Source organism: Galeopterus variegatus, unplaced genomic scaffold (genome assembly GCF_000696425.1).
Source record: "Galeopterus variegatus unplaced genomic scaffold, G_variegatus-3.0.2 Scaffold1615, whole genome shotgun sequence".
Lineage (NCBI taxonomy): Eukaryota > Metazoa > Chordata > Mammalia > Dermoptera > Cynocephalidae > Galeopterus > Galeopterus variegatus.
Window position 1 is genome coordinate 165780 of NW_007727726.1, and position 12845 is coordinate 178624.

The window sequence follows — 12845 nt, forward strand, 5'->3', positions numbered from 1 at the left end:
ACAGGTGCAGCAGCATCGAGGCGGGATTGAGAGACAGGTGTGGGTGAACTGGGTTTGTAGAGGAAGACCCTTGGGATACACCACTTTCTTTGGGGGTGGTGCAAAATCAATGAGGGAGGGCATATCAGGAGGACCAAAGGGTCCCATTGGGAGGGGAATGTCAAGGGCAGCCCCTGAGAAGGGACTGAGTTAGAGGCTCATCTGGAGTTTAAGTTAAAGAAAGTAATAGCGGGCCGGCCCGGTGTCGCACTCTGTAGAGTGTGGCGCTTGGGAGTGCGGAGGCGCTCCTGCTGAGGGTTCGGATCCCATATAGAGACCGGTCCGCTCACTGGTTGAGCGCAGTGCGGGTGTGACACCGAGGGTTGTGATCCCGTTGCCGGGCGTGACACTGACGGTTGCGATCTCGTTACCGGTCACAAAAAAAGACAAAAAGGAAAAAGAAAAAGAAAGTAATAGTACAGGAGACATCTCCCCAACCCTCTTTGGATCTCTCTAACATCGTGTACTGCACTGAGAAGGGCCCTTCTTATTTGTACACGGTTTTTTCGATTTGATTTCAAGACTGTTCACATCCATTTTGTCATGTGCATAAGGCAGGTAAGAGCATGAATTATTGCCTTCACTTTCCCTGAACCCAGCGGCCCCCATATTTTTCAGAAATATCCCAGTTAGTGAGGGGTGGAGGGGTTTCCAGCCTGAGGTGGTGGTTATTGTCTCCATGGTGATGATACAACATGCTCCAATCCAATTGTCTCTCCTCTGCGCCTCAGACCTGTAATCAGGTCTTGAAACAGGTCCCCTGGAAACAATCAAGCTTTTCATTGCATCACAGATGAAAGAGATGCTCTCCCTGGCTGAGGTCACCTGCTGTGACCGAATCTGCCATGAAGCTGTTGGTTCAGATGTTTGTTGGTTCCACCCTCCTGAGACATGCGCTATATAGAATAATGTTTTCATTCAGCCAAGATGTATTGTTTTTAATCCCAATAATATTAGAGATGATAATTGCCCCCCCAAAAAGTTGAGTCGATTACTGTGGAGTATTTGATTAGTTCTAATAACCAAATGCTATTAAAAAATAATTTAAAGCCCCCAATTAATTAAGCCTCCAATTACAAGGAAGTTGTAAGATTTTCTGAATGGTACTTAATAAGGCTTTTAGTTTGAAGAGTATCATGTCATTTTGTTCTAACACCACAAAAACTTGCCTCAGAGGAGATTAAAGTAGGATTCTTCAAAGGAGATAATTTCTGTTGAAGTGCATAGTGGGCTCTTTATGCTGGGACAGCTGAGAACACCGAATTCATTCTACTCGAAACTTTTCAAAGGGAAGATGAGGTTTGAGAGGGAGAGAAAGAAGTAAAGGGCAGAGACAGGGACAGGAATTGAGATGGGAGAAGTAGGAGCAGGTGTTTCCCTCAATTATAAAAATAATTTAGAGAAGAAAATATGTAGAGCAGGTGGGGGTGGGGGCAGGGGGCAGTGGGAGGCAGAAATGAGGACAAGTGTTCAGTTTTAGAGACCCAAGTTCTAGCTGTAGGTCTTCTCTGGTTTTGCTGGTTGACCTTGGGTGAATAAATCCCTTTGTTCTGAGCTCTGCTGGAGGAACATGCTGGTATTAAATCCCAGTAGCCTCTTCCTCTCTCTTTCTCCCTCCACCGCTGAGAAACCAGGTTTTGTGGCCACTCTGGTAACATCAATGCCTTAGATTCATATGCAGTTTCTATTTCAAACTGATTCAATCACATTTTCTCTCGTCTGATCCCCAATCAACCCTAAGAAATTAGCTAGGCAGGAATTATAGACCCATTTTACAGAGGAGAAGCCTGAGGTTCACAGAGCTGACCTGTCTTATCCAAGGCCCCCAGCAAGTAAGTGGTAGAAGCAGGTCTCATAGTCAACGCCTTCTACCAGAACATGATCATTATCTTGGGTGCAGGAGTTAATTCATGCCCTGAAAACCAGATTCTGTATTGTTTCTCCCTCTGAATCTCCCTCTTTTCTAACTGAATTCTGTTGTCCAATTGGTGAGAGTTAACTCAGAAGGTCGGGGGCTCTTTGAGGTTGGGAGTTAGAAAAGTGACACAGTGACTCTGGCTAGTGGCCTTAGCAGGAGAGTGAGGTATAGAAGAGGTCACTTTGAGTCAGTGCGGTAAGTGGAAAACTTGTGTTTCTCTGAAGAGCCAGGGAGGGAAGGGACCTGGGTCTTTCTCTGTCTGAAAGAAGACCTTAAGACCATGGTGGCTGTATTAGTTTCCTAGGGCTGCCATAAAAATTGCTGCAAACTACATGACTTAAAACAACAGAAATATATTCTATCACAGTTCTGGAGGCTGGTAGTCCAAGATCAAGGTGTTGGCAGGGCTATGCACTGTCTGAAATGTCCCTGGGCGAATCCTCTCTTGCCTCTTGCTAGCGTCTGGTAGTTGTGGGCAATCCTTGGCGCTCCTTGGCTCACGGCTGCAGCATTGCAATCTCTGCCTCCACCATCACGTGCTGCTGTGTTCTCTGAGCATTAAACTCTTTTTGTAAAGACACCAGTCATTGGATTGGGGCCCACCCCAATTTGGTACGACTTTACCTTAACTTGGTTATATCTAAAAAGATCTTATTTCCAAATAAGGTCACCTTTACCGGTATTGAGGATTCAGACTTCAACATCTCTCTTTCAAGAACACAATTTTACCCATGACGGTGACTGTCCCTCTATTTCACCACTTCTCAGAGTTTCATAAATGATTGTCAGGAAGGCTTCCCACGATGAACACACTCCAAATGCTTTGGCTTTAAAAAAATAATCTTATAAAGCTTCAAAGAAGAATATTTTTCTGCATTTGTGGAAGAAGGGAATTTCAATATCCTCTAGCCAATTTTCCCCAGCATTACATTACTTATAAGAAAAATGAAGCCCCTCCTTTGAAGACCCTCCCACGTGTGTCAATCTGCTTAAAGCTGAATGGGGATTATAAGGCTCTGTGAGTAAAGGAACTATTTCATCATGGGGTTTCAGGGCCACTCCTCACCCTACACTTGAGTTGCTCATTATAGGTACTTAAGAAGGAAAGCAGCTTTGGTCTGATCTGTCTGAATACTTGTCTCAATTCACATTTTCTGCACAGACATGGCTTTACCAACCTCTGTCTCATGGATTGAACTGCATTTTTGCCAAAACTTTTAGGAAGATGGTGCTTTCGTCATGGGTGATATGGATTACTGGCAAACAAAAGAAAGCTGTGTAAAAATGACAGAAAAGCTGTCTATTCTAATTCTGGCACAGATCATTTCTCATGCCATTGTAGAGCAGTTTTACTTTTTGCCAGTCTAAACTGGAGATGCACGGTACTGTATCCACTTATGTAATCTCTGTCTGCTTTCGTTCCCTCCATATTACAGTAAATGTTCAGTATACATGCTCTTCTCACTGTATTTTGAGCTTTGAAAGAAACACCCCATTTTCCATTCCTCTGGACCCCCCGTGGAAAACATCATTTCTGCAGATGGGAGAAGCCTGATCCCATACGGGGTCAACAGGTGACATGAAAGAAACACGGGCCTGCTGTAGCTGCTGCTTGGCTTTCTCCCAGCCAACCCAAAGAACCCGTGCCTCTTCTCTCTGCCCAGAAGCTCCCAATTTAGTCTGAGGATCCCGGTAAGTCAGGAAAAGCTTCTGCCAAATGAGTCTATGAAACCTGGGTCTAGGCCAATCATTGCTTTCCATGGCTCAGGCCATGGCCACACTGATTGGTTTAGGCATGGGCATGGGCATGTGGCCTGGGCTGGATCAATCAGAGTGGTTCTCAAGACTTTCAATGCAAATGCTAAGACAAAGGTCCTCTATCCCCGTTTGGACAGGAGTGAGAAATATTGCTACTTTGGGAGCTGCTGACAGCCACTTTGAGTCCAAAAGTGGTGCTAGCCTTTGGAGGAAGTCAATGCTATGGATGGAAGGTAGAATACAGAGATGATCCTGGATAACATTGCTGAGCTGCTGGGTCAAGTCTCATGCAAAACCCACCCTTCCTTTGGACCATTTAGTTATGTGGTTCAATAACCCCCTTTATTATTTAAGCCTGTTTGAGATGACTTTTATATTACTTACAACTGAAAGGACCTTTCCCCCTCCCTTATTTCTCTTTGCTACCCTTTTCCACACACACACCAACATTCTGTTGATAATATATCTGAGGTATGATGAACTTGAGGTTATTGTGGAATATTCAATAACTAGAGCAGTACTATCCAGTAGAACTTTCTGCAATGGTAGAAATGTTCTATAGCTGCGCTGTCCAAAACAGTGGCCACATACAGCTATCTAGCCCTTAAAATGTGGCTTACGTAAATGAGGAACTGAATGTTTAATATTTTAAGAACTTGGATTTAAATAGCCACATGGGGCTGGCAGCAACTGTATTGAGCAGCACAGATCTAGAAGGAATTTGAAAACATGGAGCTAAGACCTATCTTAGGTGAAGACGGAAATGTGGGAGTCTCAAATGTGCTTAGAGTATGTGGCGTGAGAAGAGAAAAGAATGAAGGACAACCCTTGGGGAACGTCAACATTGAAGTGCAAGTGGAAGAAAGGAGGCAGCCAAAGAAACCGAGAACCTGGGGAAAAGGAATAGGAAGAAAAGCATGAGATTTTGTTGTCCTGAAAGCTAAGAGAGGACCATTTCAAGCAAGGAGGGGTCAATAACAATGCAGCAGAAAAAAGTAAGACAAGTGTGCATTGGCCTCATCAACAAGGAGGTAATTGATGGTCTTCAAAAGAGTAGCTGCAGGATGGGAGGGGAAGCCAGATGGCTTGTGACACCAGAACCGAGATATCTTTGCTCATGGTCATTAATAATCATAAAGAAGAACTCAGACCAGGAATGTCCCAGAGACATCAGCCAAGGCGGAACTAAACTCATGCTTGCCTGGGTCTTTACCTTGTTCAATTTGCTTCTTTTTAGGGGACATAGTAACATTTTTTTCTCCAACTACCCTTTGGAAGTTTTGTCAAATCCAATATGGCTATGGTGTCCCCATGCCTGTAATCTCTGATCCTTGTACAGTTGGCTTAGGCCATCAAGCAGCAATTTATTCCACATCGCCATTTTCTCTTCTACCTCTGATGTATATTTATTTGGGGCTTCTATTTTTAGCCCATCTGAAGGGGGAAAAAAGTAATGGGAATTCACAGGATTTATTGCACAAATTACTTCTCTGGCTCCCTCCGACCTCCATCAAGTCTTCTGACAGTGGCACTGTATTTCTTATTTATTAGATTTTTAAGTGCTCTGTTAGGTAGTTTACAAGCTCTCCTTAATGTCTCTGCAATCCAAGTGCACAACAGCTGCTGAAAATTGATCACAGGTCATATCTGGCCCATCTTTAAATTTAAATTACATGAAGTCTTCTTCACCTGCATACTAGCTTCCACACAGTGGCTGTTGTGAACCTTTCATAAAAACCCAAGGAGACGAACTTCAAAGTTATTTATAATACACACACATGGAGTATTGTTTATCCTTAATACTCATGATCAGAGTGAAAGCCAAAAAAATCTAAATAATTTTTGCAAAACTTTGTACTTCAACACTAGTTATGACTTGTAATTCAGTCTTTAACTCCTAAGTTACAATAAAGTTTTTGGAAGAATTCTCCCTCAATGGACTCATTTTTTCAGGCTCTCACTGTCCAGAATTTCATCAGGATACAAGAACAAAAAATCATGGCATGGCTAAGGCCATCCTGCACCACTCCTTGGTGGGGCTTAGGGGACCCTTTAGAGTTGTGGTCTACATGTGGTCGCATTCCACACTGCCTCCCTGCCCTGGGCTGTAGCCAATGCTGGATCTTGTCATAGCAAACACCTTTTCTCTGCTTCAAATGCCTTCTCCCTACTTATCCATCAGCAAACTCCTATTGATCCTTCAAGACCCCTTGAGTTGTTATCAAGTCTGAAAGGTCCTCCCTGTGTCCCTAAGCAGGGATAGCAGTTCCTTCCTCTAGGCACCCACGCCCTTTTATAGCTTGAGAACATTGCCTTTCATTTGTATATGGGTCTTTCTCCCCTGCTAGATTCTTCCATAAAAGGGGCTATGTATCTCATTCATCTATCCCAAAAGCCTAGCATAAAGCTAGATGCATAATAGACATTTCCCAAGTGTGGCTGGATGGAGAATGAATGACTGAATAAATAGAAGATGTTTATAGAATCCAAAGCAAGGCCTACCAGGTCAATGCAAAGCAGACTTTTGGAGCAAATATGCAAGAAATTTGGAATAAAGCAAAATAATCCCTGAAGAAAGAGAGAATACTGGAAAGAGGTACCAGACTGGGAGCCCAGCACCCAGGACATGGGGATTTCAGAATTGCCTCTGACACTAACACCCTGTGTGACTTTGGGTAGGTCACTTCCATCTCAGCTCTTCACTGTAAAACAGGGGATATGTCCCACTGATCATTAATATCCCTTTTAGCTCTAACTTCTTTCAATCATTTATGCTGCTGGTGACTTGCTATGTGAGAGAAGTCAGTAAACATCAGATCTAGAGAGGCAGGAAGCTGTCTGGGCAGGTTTGGGTCTACTTTTTTCCAACATTAGGATGACTGTGTCTATGCTTATTTGTAAACACCTCATTTTCCCCCCAGCACTCCCTTCCCCTACCCAGCACAATATTGGTACAGAGGAGGTTCCATAGATATTGATTGATTGATCTAAATATTTCCAAGTTGGCTGCCTCCATTTACTGAGTCATTCTTTCATCCATTTATCTACTCATTCATTCAATCACCCATCCATTCAACCATTCATCCACCCATCCTTGTACCCATCCAACAAATATTTAAGTGCCTTTATGCCCAGCACTGTGCCAAATATAATAGCAGCCACCATTTTGGTGTGGATGACCATGGATGGCAGTTATGTGCCCATCCTGGAGAGAAATAAGTGAGCTACACCACTGGAGAGCCTTCCCCAAATGGCTCTTTGTCACACACCTCCATCATGTAAAAAAAGGGTAAAAATAATGAGGGTTCCATCAAACACACAGAGATAGTGTATGGGAAGCAGGAATAGTTAGCCCAGACAAGAGAGAACCTCAAATCTTTGAAGACTTTCTCTACATGACACAAGCAGGCACAAGCAAGGCCACCCCCTAGTTACAGAGAAGCAGATGTCAGCCTAACATAGGAAAAAGCCAGCCAGTAGAACAATCTGCAAATGCAATAGGCTTCCTGAGAAGGCGATGAGTTCTCTGGTGCTGGAATTAATTGTACAAGGGCTAGATAATTATTATTTGCTGGGGATGTCACAAAGGGAATTCAAGCATGGAATGGAGCAGTTGAACAAGGTGACTTTCAAAATTCCTTTCTCACCCTGATGTTTCAGAATTCTAAGAGCAAAGCTGTATTGTTTGTGTCCAACTCAGCACACAGCCAGCCCACTTAGTGTCTGCCATACTTCCCTTCCTGAAGCCCCTTAATTCTGCTGAAGATCAGTTGGCAGAGAATACAATACCCTCTCTACCACATCAGTTGGTCTGCCTCTACAAAAATAGTTTAGCAGCAAGAAAACAGAGATAGAAAATTCTCAACTGCAAACAGCCACCACAACCAAAACAACAAAAAACAAAGGAAAAGATCTGACCTGGAAAAATCAGCTGGGTTTCAAGTTTCAACCCCAACCATCTCTTCAGACTGAATTTGTACCTGAATCCACAATGTTAGGCAGATGTTTTCCAGCCATCTTGGGTCACCAGGAACTGGGAAATACCCCCAGCCTGCATTTCTGTAGCTTGCAGCCTGTTGGACAAGTTCAGTCCCCTGCAGAGAGTAATGGGTTTGCTAACAACCGTGGTTGTCATCTCTACATTCCCTGACAGGTTACCCACCCCCTTAGAACACAAACCTGAGATTAACTTTTTTCATATTAAAAATTAAAGCAGTTAATAGAACAAAGAAAAGAGTTCTGAGCGCTTTCCACCCCCTACCCCCAAGAATCTCATTTAACCCTGCAAACACAGGAGACAAATGCCAGGGAAGCAACCTTGATCGACAGCTGGCAGTGAGATTTTAATGAATTTCCCTTGTCCTTTTTTCTGCATTCACCAATACAAGCGTTCTAGGTGCATCCTGTGAGTCCCTTTCATTTCTCAGCAGGGGGAGCAGTTGAATGTGGCTGTCTGGAGAGTGGGGTTTATTGGAAAAATAAATCTCTTTGGCTAAATATGTACCACACAAAGGAAACAAAGGAAATGCTTCTTAATGACGAAGGTTTAAATGAAGCCCAGCAGCCTAAGGCAGAACCCCAATTAAAAAGAGATAGGAAATTAGGGTCCAAGAGACCACTTAAACTTACACAAATATTTACCAAGTACCCTCTACGTACCAGCAATTGTGCTAGTTGCTGGGGTTTTAAAGATAGGTAAGATATTCCCCTTGCCCTCCAGGGGCTGACACCAGGGAGGGGTGGGTGCGGGTGGGTTGCTGTGTGGGATTAAAGGGAAGAGGACAGACCAGGGTGAGAAGTGCTATAATCACGGTACAACAACATGCTGCAGACACACTCATCAGGAGGTGGGCAGGGAAGGCTCCAGAGGAGCTGCTGTTTGACCTTGTCCTAAAAGATATGTAGGAGTTTACAAGAGGGAAAAGGAGAGAGCGTACTTCCAGGTGGAGGGAAGAGCGTGTGCAGAGGGTGAAGGGTAGGGCCCGTGATGTTGAGGAACAATGGCAAGTTCAACGTGAGTCTGGCTGTGAAAAAGGAGGCTGGACATGTGGACCAGAGCCCGATTGTGAAGGTCGCAAGTGCCATAAAGACTTTTAGACCTTACTATGTTGCCAGGGGCTCCCAAACTTAAAGGACATAGAATCATTTAGGGAACTATATCAAAATATTTATTCCAGGGCTGCTCCCCAGAAAGTGTGAATCTGTTCTGGGGTAGGACCTGGAAATCTGCATTTTGACAAGCACTGCTGCAGGTGGTCCACCGTGGAGCAAGCTCTCTGTAAGAGCTGAGAAATTGCCATGGGGGGTGAGAGGGGCATGTAAGCAAAAAGGGGCATGGCTTTGCATTTGGGGCTTCTGAGCTGAAGGCTGGTGGACTACTACCTGGAGAAGGAGGCTGGGGGAATGGATCAACCCGGAGTCTCTGAATAGGAGGTGCAGCAACAGCAGAGCATGGCACTCAAGGGATGCTCGTAGGATGGCTTCTGGCACAACATCAAGGAGGCCTCTCTGCGGGGGACCTTCCACATTGCCTGGAGCAATGAGCCTGGGACAAGTAATCTGGTCAGGGAGAGAGGCTGTGGCAGGATCTGCCTGCTCAGCAGCAGTGCCCAGGGGAGAGTGGCCACCCTGGGGGAGCCAGGCCTCATTTATGTGTTGTGCCACTAATTAAGCCCAAGGCCCCAGGCAGGGCAGGAGCTGGCTTGGAGCAAAGCTGGAGCACAAACAAGTGGTGAGGGAAGCAAGCTGGCCTGCCTTCTGGTGCAGACTCCCCCTAGTGCCCTGCCCCAGCCAGTGACGCAGCCTGTGACGACACCATTCCCCACGGCTCCTCCCCAGCCTGGGCCTCCAGGTGACCTGGCTGCTCTGGCTGTTGCCAGCTGCTTGGCACCAGTAACTGGGCTCAGAGGAGTTGTTCCTTGAACCATGCCCCCTCACCTACCAGCTCTTCTGTGCCAGCAAGCAGAGTGACAGAAGTCCAGAGGCCTCCACGGTGACCAACCATGTCATCTAAAGTCATGATTAGTGGCCAGTGCTGATGCCAGCACCTCCCTGGTGTCAGAGGCTGAAGAAATGACAAAAGCAAAGAAATTTCCTTCCTTCTGAGAGTGGTCTGTGGCACCCCGGTCACCTCGGGCTGTGACAGGTGCAGCACTGCCAGGAAGCTGAAGAAATGCCAGAGCTCCAAGGCTGCCCCTGTTGACCAGCCCAGCAAAAGCTGGCCCTGGGGTGGTGCCTTAGAGCAGAATGTCTCAACCCCTCTGTAATAGCACTCATTAAAAAAAATATATTTAGCACTCTCTTTACTATCTTTAAAAGAAATTCATCAAACTCATGATTTCAGGAAAATGTATAATGCCCTGACTGTAGTAGAAAGGATATAAGGAAAGCAAATTATGATCATGTATTTCGCAGTGATCCTAGAAGACATAAGGAGGTAGACACCTGAGTGTATAACTAGAATTACCGTGGGTGAGATCGCTACATGTGCAAACTTGCGTAGCGATGTTGCATTGAAACTCAGGCACCGGGAGCAGCGTTGCCTTTAGAGACACATTTCCTAAATGTGTGTTGTAGAAAATGTGTGTTTTCTAAACTGGAGAATAATTTTTGGTAAAATTCTGAACAAAATAAGGCATTTTGTTGGAATTGTGTTCTGTGGATTTGCTTGGCTGTGCATTCCTGTAAAAAGCATACATTTAAATTTTGCAAAGAAAAATATTTTGTGTTTATATGTAAAATAGAATTAGGTGATAGTTTCCAGTGGTTACTTTTCTTTTCTCCTACATGGACAGAGAATGTTAGAAAGTGAGTGACACAGGACAGTTCATTGTGTGGGGCTGTCCTTCATACCCCAGGACTTCTCCCTGGCTCCTGCCCACTAAATGCCGTGGGGTCCCCCAATTATTGTAACAACTCAAAACATGCACCCACAGATTTCCAAAACGCCCCCTGGAGGTGTTGCTGCCCCTCTGAGGACCACTGCTGTGGAGTTTTCAAAGCCCTTTCTTGTACATTAACTGATTCAAGCCTCCCAATTGAGGGATGCAGAGCAGATGCGGAAACTGAGGCCCCGAGAGAGAATGTCATGCCTAGGTTCATGGAGTTAGCAGCAGAGAGGGGACCCAGAATCTCTGAATCTTGGGATTGGATGGTGGTATGGGTTGAACTGTGTACCCCCAAAATTCATGTGTTGAAGTCCTAACAACAAGTACCTCACAATGTGACTGTATTTGGATATAGGGCCCTTATTAAAGAGGTGATTTAGGTTAAATTGAGGTCATATTGGTGGGCTTTAGTCCAATATGACTGGTGTCCTTATAAGAGGATAATAGGACACAGACACAAAGAGAAAAGGACCACATGAAGACACAGAGAGAAGACAGCCATCTACAAGCCAAGGAGAGAGGCCTTAGAAGAAACCAACCCTGCTGACCTGATCTCAGACTTCTAGCCTCCAGAACAGTGAGAAAATAGATTTTTGTTGTTTAAGCCACCCAGTCTGCGGTTCTTTGTTATGGCGGCCCTAGCAAACTAATCCGTATGGGATTTTGAAGACTGTCTGGCCCAACCGTCTGCCCCCTGTATAGACTACCCTGGGATGACCAGCAGCCAATCTCGTGGCTTCCCGTCTACTGTTCTCCACATACCACAGAGCTCAAAGTATAGACGCTGCATCTCACTCTGTAAGCCAGATGAAGTAATTCACACCCCTCAGGTAAACCCAAGAGTCGCCCGCAAGCAGAGTCAATAGGGAAACATGCAAAAAGCCCTAATTGTATCTCAAACGTTAGCCAGACCTGTATGGTCCAGATAAGACCAAATCAGGCCAATTAATTACCCAAATTACATTAATTATCCAAATCTCTGTTTTGAGGCCACATCTGCTAGACCAAAGGGAAACTTAGTCATTGGCTGGGGTCCTTAGACTCATCAGATGTGCTCAGGTAAACCCAAGAGTCGCCCGCAAGCAGAGTCAATAGGGAAACATGCAAAAAGCCCTAATTGTATCTCAAACATTAGCCAGACCTGTATGGTCCAGATAAGACCAAATCAGGCCAATTAATTACCCAAATTACATTAATTATCCAAATCTCTGTTTTGAGGCCCCATCTGCTAGACCAAAGGGAAACTTAGTCATTGGCTGGGGTCCTTAGACTCATCAGATGTGCTGACTCATGTCTGGAAACTGGTATTTTTGTCCTCACATCTTGCTTGTCCTGAGGGTGGGGCAGAAAGCCAGGTGCCCCATGATGGCCGCATGTAATCTGCTGCCCTCCCTGTCCCCCCAGTGTCCCATTCCTGGCTGTGTAGGGCTCTGGCCCCACCCACCATGCTGGGACAGCTTCAAGTTTCCTTCCTAAGTAAAAATACCCTCTGTTTTATGCTTATGCAAGGGGGTCCCCCAGCAAGGCCACCTGAGCCCCATACATTCCACCTCCTCTGTGCCCATGTGCCTGCAGACACATCTTCACAAACCACGTGGGCAGGGCAGGAGCTGGCCTCCAGATGGACCCCCTGGCCCCAGAGCTAACCCTCCCCTCCAACACTGTCACCTTGGTGCTGAGACCACCGGTGAATTTACAGCCTTGCTCTCCTTTGATCAGGTCCCCCGGGGTATTCTCATGAGACCTACCTGCTTATCCTACTTAAAATTGTGATCTGCTTAACACCACTCCTCGGCCTCACCTCCACTTTTCTTCTCCCCCTTCTGGCTCAATTTTCTCCTTGGCACCATCTGACAAAATGTTTTATTTGTTTATTTATTGTTGCTTTATTTTACTTAGAATATAAATTCTATGAGAGCAAGGGATTGTGTTGCTTTGTCAGGCTATATTTCCAGCATTAACCAGAACAGTGCACAGCACACAGTAGGCACCTAATAAATATTAGTGGGAGGGAAGAATGAGGAGATGCTGAGCTGTGTGCCCTGCTCAGCCACAGGTCCTTCCCCAGCAGCACAGGGACAGATCTGAGAATTAGGGGCAGCCCTGTTGTCTAGTCCTGAGGACTGGATTGTGCTTATATAGGGGGTCGATACAAGTTTGTCTCTTTAGAGACCAGGACAGCACCCTGGCCCCACCTGACGGTGTGTCCTCTAGGAGCTCATGGTCTAGTCAAGAGACGGGCT